At 33.6% G+C, this 13,783-nt stretch overlaps 1 long non-coding RNA gene across 1 annotated transcript; it reads left to right on the top strand.

Annotated features, from left to right (window-relative positions):
- Nucleotides 1-8,730: 8,730 nt before the first annotated feature.
- LOC117230709 lies at nucleotides 8,731-10,811 on the top strand. The gene is made up of 2 exons (XR_004492824.1): nucleotides 8,731-8,892; nucleotides 10,731-10,811. It is a non-coding gene; the product is annotated as an uncharacterized LOC117230709 (long non-coding RNA).
- Nucleotides 10,812-13,783: the final 2,972 nt, after the last annotated feature.

Here is a 13,783-nt window from a genome sequence, read left to right as displayed (position 1 = left end):
GTTTTATAATAAAATGAGAAAAGTGGTATTACCAATACTTCTCAAAAAATAATTTGACAAGTGGATATTTGTTCATATAAAATTATTTTCATTCTCAGAAATTGCGTTTCTGTCATTATAATATCTTCATCTATAAACACCTTGTTCCATACTTTCACAAATTGTTTCAACAGTTCTAAAATAACGCGATGAAAAGAAAAACAGAAAATACTTGAAGATTTATCACGAGACAGGAAACATTTGCCTAAATTTGAAGCTTATCAAACGATAAAAAAATGGAGCGATAAGCGACCAAAATTCACAGGTGTGGGCTACATCTGTGAAAATTAACAAGCATCGATCCGGGACCGACAAAGATACGCACGTCCTTACAATCTATATCGTTAACTATCTGAAAAAATAGATATAAAATGGCTCCATATTAAAATATTCCGTTGTTCCTCTCCAGCCATTCGTCATGTCTTGTCGATCTTCAAACAAAACAATAAAACGATTAATTTTACGATTCTCGAGAACGTTGCAATTGTGCAAGAAAATGTTAATCGCAGAAATAACTAAATAACTGAGCTAAGCCCTGCAATATCAGGTTCCTTGGCATGTTGTCAAGGAGTCATTGTTTCGTCTGATTGTCTCGTATCGAAAATTTGCCAGCAAAGGCATGAAAAGAAAAAAAAGAGAGAGAAGGAAAGATGGACAAACGCTCAAGATCGTGGGTTCGCACAGGTAAACAGGACGGAGCTCCAATTAAATTTGGCAAGAAATTCTGGCACGATTTTAGAATGGCCGACGTAGCCGATTTCACGGCCACTCGCGTCACTATACAGTGAGGGAGCGATGTCTTAAGACGCGAGATCCCTTGCGACATAAATGACTTGCCTTAAGCCTTAAACTATTGCAGCCAGCTTACTACTAAAATACAGCGACCGTCCGTTCCATCCTTCGCTTCTCTTACATCGTTTATGGGGCTTTTTGATAATCTCAATTCTTCAATATAGCAATTCAAAATTCATACTAATCAACTCTATAAATTAAAATATACAGAGAAACTTTGATCCTGAGAATGCTATTTTTCAAAATTTACCTTGAAATTTATAATCATTTATATCATCTTGCCATAAATGGATTTATGAAAGCAACTTGTTTTTTGAGAAGTTGAACACTCATTATACATCTTGATAACGTAATTGAAAGATGTATAAAATGTTAAAGATTATATATGCGGATGGTTCCATTCATACGTAAATAGCTTAGTCAGTGTTATCCATCATTTGCTTATAATTCTTACCTACAACTTTTAGATAAAGAATTTACATGTTATTTATGGTTTATTGTAATAATATATTGATTTTGAAATAATTATTGATCCACTGGATTTCACTCTATTGTTTGCTCACCGTGCTTAAAATTTCACAGATTCTCAGGAAACATATAATGAGCCAGTCAGAATTAGACAAACGCCTGTGTTTCTAAAGTCCAAAACAGAAACATATGTGAATTACTTATGACATACATAATGTCAAAATTATTTAAGTTGAGTAACAGTGGACTTAATGTACTTATATTTTCACTGATTAATTCCATTTATTATATGTATATAATCCAAGAAAGAATCTCTCTATTACAAAAATTAAAATAATTCAACTAAAGTCACTTTAACAGTAACTATTCTACTTTTCATATTATTTATGCTATGAGTAGAATCTTCATATTAATTAAAATTAATCGAAATTACCTATATTATTTATAATTATTTATCTATGATATATGTATCCGTGTTACACGTGATTATCCTGTTAATTTAATATAATACACAGAGGAAACCACAAGCAAGAAACTGCTCTCGGAAGATGTCCTTAAGACTACAGAGAATCTTTACGATGGAATTGTATGCCTGACTGTACCACGGCCACGAAGATTTACATTTGCAGAGGCGTATCTGTAACGGTGAGGGGAAAAAAGCCACATGCAGAGAAACAATTCGAGGAGTCGCCGGTATAATCGTCGTGTATTTCGGTCCCAGCACCGACAGGGCCCTCCAGCCTTTACGTCCCGTCGACTTAGCGAAATTCCTCGCTAAATTTAAGCCTTGCTGAACCGCTAGATAATTGCAGTTTGCATAAGAGATAGCAGCTTCTTAAAATAATGAATCGTATGCAGCTGATTACTTGCAATTTTTCATCAGGGTATTATTGGTAAGGTGTTCCTTTAAACGATTCAATTGAGTCTTTGATGATAATATTATTGCAGTGTTGAACAACAGGGTGTAGATGGCAATCTGTAGTTAATTGGAGCACAAGATTGTACCTTCCTCCTCAACATCGGTCTTCTATTCATGTTGTGGTGGACTTGAGCTGAAACATGGAATGAATTTCAGTAATTTTGACTTTAATGATTCATATTCCTTCTTTAATATAGATTTCTATTCTCATAAAAATTCAATCAAAATACGTTCAATAATTCTTCAATAATTGTATTGTAACAATAGAATTGAAATCATTATGTTATTGACATATTGCTTAATGTAGAAGAAAGCCGATAAAAGATGTGGAGCCAAGTAGAATTTCCTTTAGTCATAGGCAACAGTTTGTGTCCATCAACGGCGACAAGTTTGTCTAGGATTTGTTCAACGATGCGCTTAATTGTCCTCCTGGCTAATTTCATTGGCAGCATATCAACTCGGCCTCGTCAATTGATCTGAATGAGTTCACCGGGTTGCCGCGGACAGATTTCACAGTAAAGAATCTTATTATACTTTCCTAACAATCAAGGAAAGCTATTTAAAAAATAAAGAAGAATAAAGAAATATATATATACGCATTAAAATTTTTAAAAATTTTGGAAATAGCTTATCATAATAGCTTTACATAATCTTTATAATTTTTTCAATGTAAGTAAACTTAATGATTTCCACGAACGAAATCGAAAAATTTTTCGATCGGAATTATGTCTGTTAAATTACATAACTGATAAAACTGCATTAACAGAATTTATTACTCATATTTATCATACGTAACTACTTTATTGTTTTGATGGCGTAAAAAGTCTTACGTGCCGATCGTCACGTTCACTTATAAGACTTTGCTTCGTTAAAATTTTCGGTTTCAAGTTCAATTGCTTCATCGATAAGTTGTGTAAATATCAGATATTCAGATAAAAAAAGAAAATACACGAAATTTTCGGAACATGCAAAATATACAAAAGATCTACGTGTAAAGAAGTAAGTAAAATCTGAAACTATTTGTTTTCTCATCATTAGCACGCCGGTGTCACTTTACTAGAACCCCCTCCACCTACAGATGAAAATTAAAACCAAAGAGATAGACCAAGTCACCAATAAAGTCCTCGTCATACACTAAATACGACAGTTTTACTATTTTCGAAATGAGGAACTACGTAAGCCATCGAATGGCATTGATTCAGCGAAAACGATAAAAGCGCGGCAAAAGATCGATAAGGAAGCGGTCTGGCAGGGATGTTTTCCATGCTCGAGATGCCAGCAGATAATCTTGGCACGAGCGAACATTTCCACGGAAAGCAAGTATGTATGTATATCTGGCGTAGCAGAATCGTCGGCCAATATTATGCAACAAACAAGCAAGGTGGCCATCAACGGTGGTCACCGGTGATTTGCTCCCGGCGAACGTGTCGAAATTACGAAGCAGTCAGTGGTGCTCGATCCTTGCTGAGACATTGACATTGAGAACTGCCCTTAGTCAACGGTCGAACATCGCACACCATTTTCGTACTACGTATTTATGGATCACGAAGGATTTACAATTTTGTTTTTCGTTTGCTGCTCTTCGCAAAAAACGGCCATCTTTCTGATAGGTGTGACGCTGACTGAAGAAACTGGACGACAAATATTTGCCGTGCTCGGTGCCAGTCACGCGATAAAGTCGCTTGCCTCTTGAGACGGTTAAATCGGCGAATTAATGTCGTTATAATGGTATTGTATTTAAAGCAGCGCGACGTTCTTACGTATGCGATTCAAATGACAATTTTCTCATTGCTTAGCCTACGATATACCTGATTTCCCTTAAAAATGAATTACACGTCTTCTTATATTCCTCGTTCTTTCAAATACATGTATGTGTATTATATTTATATCCTTGAATATATGAGGAACGAAACCAGAGTATCAAATTCCTATGTACGATAAAAGAAAAATGGTTTAATATGTATTTAATGTGGATATTAAATGTAATTATGTAATTGAGACTAGTAGTATAGTATTTACAGTTATAACTCGTGTAATGCAATAAGACGATTGTGCTAGAATACAGAAATAGTATTTGGTTCAAGGAGGTCTCTTTTTCAAGGTCACTGTTTGCGATTTAAGGTCAATAGTAATTATCTTAAAGTTCTTCTATTTATACTGGTCTTCCAGCTTTTTCCTTTTGATAATTTTTAGTTCCATATCTTGATCTAATCTATTCTATTTTGATTACTTTTTATTATAAAGCCAAGTTAGCTTTATAGCTGCTTTTTTACTTGCTTCGAAAATCCTTGAATCTGTAATAAAGACGTAACAATAATTTATTTACTTTATCACTTAAACTTTTCATTATGAAGAAAAAAAGTGGATAGAGAGTTTGATTAAGTATTAATAGAATATTTTCGTAATTTTTATTGTAATAATATATTAATGTCTTTATATAATATAATACTTTAAGAGTCCATGAAGATAATTCCGAAGCATTGTTTTTACAATATCATGTTACGATTATTGTGGCGACACTTGTCGAAGGTGAGTAGTGAATAGATAAATACGAGAAGAGGAATACTGATTTCGTATGAACAAGGCGATGTTATATTTATAATTCATTCCAGTTACCATATCAATCTACTGAGTATATTTTATTGTAATATCAACTACTTCATGTTTTTCGATTGTTTCATGACAATTTTTTTAGAATCAGCAGGTATGAACCTGATATTTAATATATAATATACAATTAGACATTCTGAAGTTTGCAAAACAAGCAAAGGATTGTTTGCTAGAGAACTGAATGGAAGAGTCTGGTTCTCGTTAAACCATAACGGTGGAAACGGCATGAAACAGTTCTTAGGATAAAAATAACGGGCAAGCGAGGAAAAGTAATTTCCCCCCGGCCATTGACGTAACTTTTCTCGTCAACTCAACCAGACTGGCCAGCTCAAAGCGTTACATAATTCTTCTAATGACGATAATACGTTATAGAGGGACAGAATTTTTAGAATGTTTTTAATAATAACGGTGTGCAAAGTTGTCTTCGTTTCGAGACTCGATTTCAATCGGTAACTTCCTCGTTCATATCGTCGCGTCGCTGATAATTACACGCTTACCTCTTCCCCGAACACAATAATCGTTCCTTGAAACCGATCGATTTTCAGCCATATCGATTACAGGTAATAAGTTTCCGTGCTGTCCACCACTAACTGACATTGACGACGTGAACTGGATGGAAAGTGAAGTCGAAGAAGTGAAACTTATTTAAAAAAACACGTACATATGTATTGTCTAATTATAACCATCAACTGTTGCTCAATTCCATTCTTCAAGAAGTCCATACTAGAGATGATTGATACACATATTAACTGCAATTAAAATTTAGACAGAAAATGAAAACAAATGTTACCTTTTCGAGTATATTACACACTCCCAATTAAACAATATGAACTCTATTATAAAATTGACCTTGTTAGATGTTTAAACCTTCTAATAGGATTTAACAAAGGGATGAGTTAATCCGGAAGAAATGTGTTCATTAATTGAAAGAAAAAAATTAAAAATCCTGGAATATTCTTTGTATAGCTTTATCAGAAAAAAACAAGATGTTTGTGTAGATTGTATATCACTCTAAATCTCCCAAAGCCTGATTATCGCGTTGAGTACTTAAGAAATAAATGTATTTGAATAAATACCTCTTCCATGATTTCCCTGTATCAAAAATCAAAAGTTTTCTCATTACTTGCTTCTTTAGAAATATCTATAATCTAATGAAGTACTGCATATAATTGTGTATCGGACACATATAATTATAATAAATTGTCCAATTTGAGAGGAAGGATTTAATTGATAAGACTATAGAAGAATAATTATTTGTTTAGGTTTAAGAAAGTAAGCAAATTGGGCAATTATATCAAACTGACTGTCTTGAACATAAAAAGATAATTAATAGATACGAAAGGGATCATTTTGGGCATTCCCATTGGTCCGATAGGGAAGGTAGGTATGTAGGTTTCGTATTGATCTCCACGTTGAGGCGACCTTTAATATCCCCTCTCCTCTAACCCTCCTGTTAGATGGAATGAGAGGAACAGAGCAGAAGGGAGGCCGAGGGGAGTCCTGAACGCGACCTACAACAAGCACCGACAGGCGCACAGCTGATTTCGTAACGGCCAGGCGACACTCCCGGAGTTCCACCGTTCTCCGGAAACGCTTCATGATCTATATATTCTGGGGAATCCAAGGAACAACGCGGAAACGGACCGTCCACAAGCAAAGCATACCAAAAGTTCAGCAAACAAACCTAAAAATTAAGAATATTCCTCTGAATCAAAATCGACAGTAATTTCAATGACAGTAATTTAGGCTAATTTCGAATTTAAAATATGAAAAGGATAAATATCTTGGAACAATTCCAATGCACTCCAAGTGAACAAATTACTCTGGAGTATTTACCTACAGAAAAACAACAATCCTATAAAGTTAAAACCCAATTATAATGATGCAAAATATATTAATAAAAATTCTGTCATCGTAAACGTGTAATTAAAATTTAATTTAAAATTCAAATTAAGAAATTAATCGTCTTAAAAATATTAAACTTTCATTCAAAAACATCTGATCTTTTTAAACAGGAATACATCATAACCCTTTGAAGGATTAGGTAAGGGGATTGAGAACGATGTTAACAGGTGACGTCATTTTTATGGTTTTAGAAAGTGCAGGGAGATAGCAGAATTAAATGGACGCAGACGTTACAAGTAGATTACGTGTTTTTATACGCGTGTTGTGTCACGGACGACAAACACGACGTCATAATCGGCTGAAGAAGCTCAGGTGAGAATATGGCATCCGTTATTTATAGACCGTTACATTTACACTTGTACAAGGGTCTGATTAAAATATCAAATAAGCATAGAAAGCATACATAGATATAATGCATAAACGTGTTTCTGATTATAGTTCGGTCATTTCGAAATTCCACGGAAGTTGGTCGAAATCATTTTTCAGATCACTGAACTTCAATGCTCGTTTTTGCACGAACGGTGAAAGAACGGTCTGAATACGCTTTAGCAACGCTATGATTCATAAGATCGAGAGCAGACCTTGTCCTCTGTAGAAGGATCTTGCGTTACTTTGCTGAACCTCTTATGGTTTATAAATGGTTCGAGATTAATCATTCTTTACCTCTTTTTCTCTTTTGATTCCCAGATATAAATTTTCATTGATCCCTGATCTGAATTAAATTATGATTAAATTGGAAAATAGTCTTTATCCGTAATAACATACTCTGCGAATGTTAATTATTTCAATATTTACTTTTTTCTTATTTTTAGTATTTGAAATGAACTATAATAGAATTAAAACAAGCATCAAAGAAATTTCTATTGTATCATTCGAGGTGGATAACAATCGAATAGTTATCTTCCTTTTATGTCGGTTCTTTGTTTCGAGGCCATTGACTTCGATATGCCGATCGTGTAATTAAACGAGATCGATTATCGATTGTGCACATTGTACTGCATCGTCTATTGAATAATATTGCAAATATTTTGCTTTACGTTGACATCATTGAAAAAGAATAAACAAGGAGTAACGTTTAAAAAGATTAATATTCATTCAACAAGAAATATTTCATGTGATGAGTTTCATCAATAAAAAAAATTAGAAAAATACATACTCATCGATAGTTGTTTAAAGTTCTATCGTTCCACCAATTTTCATAAAACATTTCTCATAAAACATTCTCACACATACTTTATATTTCTTTCAAACACTCATAAACATTCAACTCTTCGCGTAGTGCTTTGCTCAAAGGCCAGCCAACTGAATTTGGCTCGAGCCACATCCGATCTCATCGATTCGGGTATCGATATTAATCACCGACAGTTATTCTCTCGAAATCATCTTTAACCACTAAAGAATAATTCTTATATGTACTCAAGATACTCATTCTCAATCGCCTGTCAAAAGTTACATCTACAGTAACTACGAAAGATATTTGTACATACCTGTGTTTTCCAATGAAGCATTTTTTTACTAGATCCCACATTTCATTTTCATAGTATCAAGTTTTTAGTCGTTACATGAAAGTACTACCAAATGATAAGAAACTTAATATATTTGGACTTCATTGATTAGTAAATAAATACTATAATAAATACAACGGTATACAAATACTTTTTGTAACTACTGTAAATATTCCCATAAAATTATCATATATTCTGTAGCCTTATAGTTACTGATCTACAATTTTTGTAAACTTCCAATATCGTGTAAGTCCATGTACTATAAGAGCTTTATTAGGGCTCGATAATTAAGACCTTGAAACTCGCCGTATATTCGATTGTATGTAATGACTTCTTCGTTTGTTTCCGCAAGAATGTGGCGGAGGATAATAATTAGGACGAAAAAAGTCGAGGTAGCAACCGGAGTCCTCGTAGAAACAACGGAACGAAGGAACGTGGCTGGACCGCGGACCGTCCCTAGGAGAGGATCGGGAGGCGGGGAGGGGATATGTACAAAGGAGGGATGTGATTGGCCGAAGCAGAGAGGAGAGGTTCTCGGCTGTCGCGAGGCGAGTTGATTCCGCGCCACTTCGTTTCCGACTCGTGTACGCGTACGACGTGCTCCGAGGACTATCTCTCAGAATAAATCCTTCGATTTTCTTTTGTCTGCTAAAGGTAAGCAATATGTATTACCATATTTTCGTATTTTCACATGAATATGTGTACTTACACATCTATAGGACGTTGTTCTCAAAGCACGCTGTGAAACTTATACCGATTAGGATAAGAAATAAAAATATATTCTCACCGGTCATACACGATATTATTTCCTGTGACCATTTGAATATTATTTCATTACATCATAGTTAAATGTTGAGAATAATTATGAAGAAATTATCAGTATATCATGTGAGAAATATTTTAGGGAGATTCGGTTACCAGTAAACAGTGGAAGGATTAATTGTCGCGACCGTTGGAGATCGGCACTTGTTCTCACGGTACGATTGTTGAGATTTAAGGAGGATAGAAATTTTTGCGTAGTCTACCGCATATTTGGAAAATGATTCATCATTACAAACGATCATCGATTATCTCGGGAGTAATATGCGTTGTTACGCTTTGTTACATCGAACAGATACCGGTTTTTAGGTTAGACGAAGATCGACCAAGTATATCAGATATATTCTCTTATAACAAATTACTTATAATTTTAGGTTGGAAATAATCTTATAGAATATAATTAATGCTATTTCTAACATTTAATACTAATTAAATTTTCGATACATTAAAATGCAAATATTGGATATAGGAATAGTTTAAGTACATATTCAGTTGCATGATGGCACTTTCATTGAAATGGCGGATGATTATTCCTTTCACCTTACAGCGAAAGTAGTCTTAACCAAGTTTAATCTACTGAGATAATTATATAATAATTAATTCTGGTATCATTTTCAAAAATTTAATGAAAATCTATATATATTGTTTCTGTGAATGAATATATGATATATATGTTAGTATGACATAATGATAGTTGCCTCTGTGCCGTGTGAACGTACATTTCAATAAAATTAGTAACCTCCGTTTTGTGAGAAGCATCGCAGAATTCATAACTGACAGTGAAAATTGAGACTCGCTAAAAAACACGAGGCTCTCCTTCTCGTGTTTCAAGGTTATGTATTATTTTACACTACGAAAAATAATAATTTGCAGTTTGTATTATTTTGCACTACGAAAGATAAAAACTCGCAGTTCAAAATCTATATTTAAAATTGTATTCATTCATTGTATATCAATTAATATCTAGGCATTTAAATTATTTGGAATTAAGAAATTCCAAAGATTCAACGGTATTAAATTCGAGGTTGTTCTTCAACAACAGTGTTTACTATGTTTGTACATACATACATACTTACATACATATATACATAGCTGCATTACTATCGATCTTATTTCTTCGGCTTCGATAATACTATATTATATCTTCGTGGTTCTTCTTCTGATGCGAAACTCCCATTCTTCGATATTATTGGCTTTCATTCTTGACAGAGAAAGATTAATGTCTGTAGATTTTTAGAAGTATCGATCATGTAACATTATCAATCGTATATTTGTATACAAAATACCAAAGGAGGAAAAAATTCCTAACCAAATATGTACATATCTTTCATTGTATATCTGTAAATGAAAATTTATTAGAAAAAATCATAAAATATTTTTTTATATAATTTTTGTTTATTTTATAAGTAATAATGAAATATATCCATTGAATTGATACATTAAGATAATAGTTCGCAGTGATTATTGTACAAATGTGAATCGATTGGCTCAATTTCCGGCGAACGTTTTCAGGAAAGATTCCAGAGTGCGCCGCGGTTTTGTTTCCGGTTAAAACTAAATCGTTATGCAATTTTCCAACCCTATAACCTTGATGAACGGCATCGAATTTGATGATTTGAAAATATATCGAATATGCAAATCACAAGGTGCGTTACATCGGATTTCCGTTGCAGGGATACTGTCAAAAGTAAATTGACAGATTACGGTCAGACCACTATACAGTAAAACGAGTGGGTGCAGCATGATTACGTAAGGCCATGGATGCACAGTGATTCTCAATTTCCTCCTTCTAACGAACTTCTTTTTAATTCTCGACCTTTTATTTAAAATATCAAGATAACATAGTTCAATGCATAAAAATTTAATTATATTTTTCATTCGGTATATTAAATGCCTTAAATGATAGTATGAAACTATTAGTACTTGAATATGTTTTATTTTTAATTTCATTTAGGTTGGTTAAAATAAACATTGTTTTTTTGGCAATGAATAGTGTTTTTATTTGATCATTACAGTCAACCGATGACGTGTTGTTTTCATTAATCAGACACAAACATAGTACATGTGTATAGTAGTTTCCACGACTGACCACTTAAAAATTTTATTTCGTAAAAATACTTCATTACTTTATCATTGATTTCGTAAAAATTCAATATATGTATCTAGTAACACACCATGATTAAAATTATGTATATATATATTTTTATTTTATTTATAGGATAATCTTAAAAGCTATTGTAAAAAAACAAAGCAGAAACATCTAAACATATCCTTTTTTATGTAAATTAAAGTAGTTAAAGTATTCGGGATATATCCTTAAATAGCGAACGTATAAAATTATACATAACCTTAAACTTATCAAACTTTTAAGAACAGGTTCGTTTATAACCATCAATTAACATCAATCAAACTTTAAAAGCTTTAAAAGTTTAAAATTTAATTGAAAATCTTCTGCAACGTTTATGTTCAATCATTATTACATTAAAATACTATAGTTCAGTATAATCCAACCTACTTGCTTTAAGAATTCAAGGGGATACTAAGAGGTGGCGAACGGTAAAAATTTCCGTTGCAGCGTGCGAAACTGGTTTATCGTCGGTCGAAAAACGTGTTGTACAGAAGGAAGAAGGAGGCGTCTTATTAGCAAAGGAAAGTGCATCGATGCGTTTCTTAGTAGGAGGCTCGTTATGCCAGAGAAGACCGGAGATTCGTTTGAGCGGCGCGTGCATGCGTTATGGCGTTTGGTAATTCAAAACGGAAATTGATAGTTGGCGGTCTCCCGATCGGAGCTCTGCGTGCAAGGAACGCGTCGCAACGTTCGTTTGCGTGCATATACGAACGTGTACACACAATTACAGAACCGGAATGCACGCCTGTCTGCCGGCGATGTTTCTCTTTGATCGATTCTTCGCGACACACAAATACAACCCTGTATCTCTTGCTCGATCGCGTGTTGAGTTTTTAAATAACTCCGAAGATGCTATAATTAACGCGATTAGCATAATTACTGTAATAATTACTTAATGCTAGCAGTTTTTGCATGTGTGAATGTAAATTTAAGTACATATTACAATGAACTCTTTTAATTTTCTCTTTTATTAGATTGGTATATACATATGTATGAAATGTTGTTTTTTTCAGACATTTATGTAGAACAGTAAGCGCACATAGTTTCTTTTAATTACAATGATTCTACATAATTAATATTCTTCTTCAATAACTAATTAGTTTTCATACTATTGTTTTATTTAATGGATATGATTGGTCCGCCAAATTCAACTTTGCAGAAACGTTTCATAGGTGCCAACTGTATAACGGTAAAGGATCTAGAACTTCATCTTCCAATATTCTTTTCTTATTACGTTATGAATGATAGAAATTCAGATCTTTTAAATTGTTTCATCTTTTGTTCAATTCAGTGACACGAAGCTGAGTTTAATTCTAGATATCGAGTAACATGTTCCTCGTTTCTTTAACACCAGATGCGGTTTGTTTGGACGAATGACGATGCTATTAACAACGTATAGACACAGTTGATTACGATCAACTCTACGGCAGCGACTGCCGATATCGATTTGCGTTATCTTCCTTTCTCATGTGGCGCTCTTGTGATATTTAACTCTTTTACTCGACCATTTCACGGTGAATGAAAATCACGCTTTGCCTCGTATAATCGGATAAAGGAAACCTTTTACGACTTATTATACTTGCATAAGAGAATATCAATGAAACTGTTGAAGATAAATTTAGATTTAATCGAGTGACGTTCATTTGATAAAATTAACTATGTTTCCTTCAACTATAATAGATATAATGATTTTCTATATACCTTCCCATTTCGAAGAATATTATTTTACTATTATTATATCATTATAGTAAGTTTCTTCGACGTTCTACATATTGACTTCAGTAAACCACTCTGTTCACATGACCACTAAATACAGTATAGTGCTTAACCAGTGTCCACTATTAATCACAATAAACGTGTCTTGGACTGCTTTCCGACGCTCATTTAGAGTGCAATTATTTCTGTTCAAAAGGTCTTTGAACTCTCGAGGAGACGCTTCCGGATCTCCTCTAGTCGATCTTCACGTTCCAGCATTGTATATTCATATTTTAAATCATTCTACTAAATCATTTTACTTTCTATCTCATTATAAAGAGCTGTGCCTTCTTCTTCTTCTTCTTTATCCATTTTCTTATTTTATTTAGACCATTTCCTTTCTCTCAATAATATATTTCTAATACTTGAATTTTTATTTTAATTGAAAATAGACCTTTGATAAATAAATGAAAAATTAATCGTAGTTCACAATTATTAAAAGTAGAAGATTTTTATCACGCGGAAATAAAAATACATATGTGGTATTATCGATTAACCTTGGTCGGGGTAAATATTTCGCTGTGTCTGTTGTACAGAAATTGATGTGCATTGCTCTAAAGACACGTTGTAATTATGATCTCGAAGGTTCTTGCATCGCTGACTATAGCGCGTCCTAATAATTCATGTAGGCTCTTTAGATTTCAGTTTCTCCTTGACATTAGCCGTGCACGCACGTGCAAGTCGCCTAGAACTATCTGGAACTTACGTTGGAATTAATGATTAGAAAGATTCGCGGAAAGAAGCGACACTCGACACTCGGCTTATAGAGAAATGTAAGTACGTACGTTTTCTTCCTTCAGATAGCGTCAATAAAGAAAGATTTACGCGAACGTTATCTGACGC

The sequence above is a fragment of the Bombus vosnesenskii genome, unplaced genomic scaffold, assembly GCF_011952255.1.
Source record: "Bombus vosnesenskii isolate JDL3184/JDL3185 unplaced genomic scaffold, Bvos_JDL3184-5_v1.1 scf7180000013267, whole genome shotgun sequence".
NCBI classification, from domain to species: Eukaryota; Metazoa; Arthropoda; class Insecta; order Hymenoptera; family Apidae; genus Bombus; species Bombus vosnesenskii.
The sequence above is the reverse complement of the archived record's forward strand: the minus strand, read 5'-3'. Positions and strand labels throughout refer to the sequence as shown.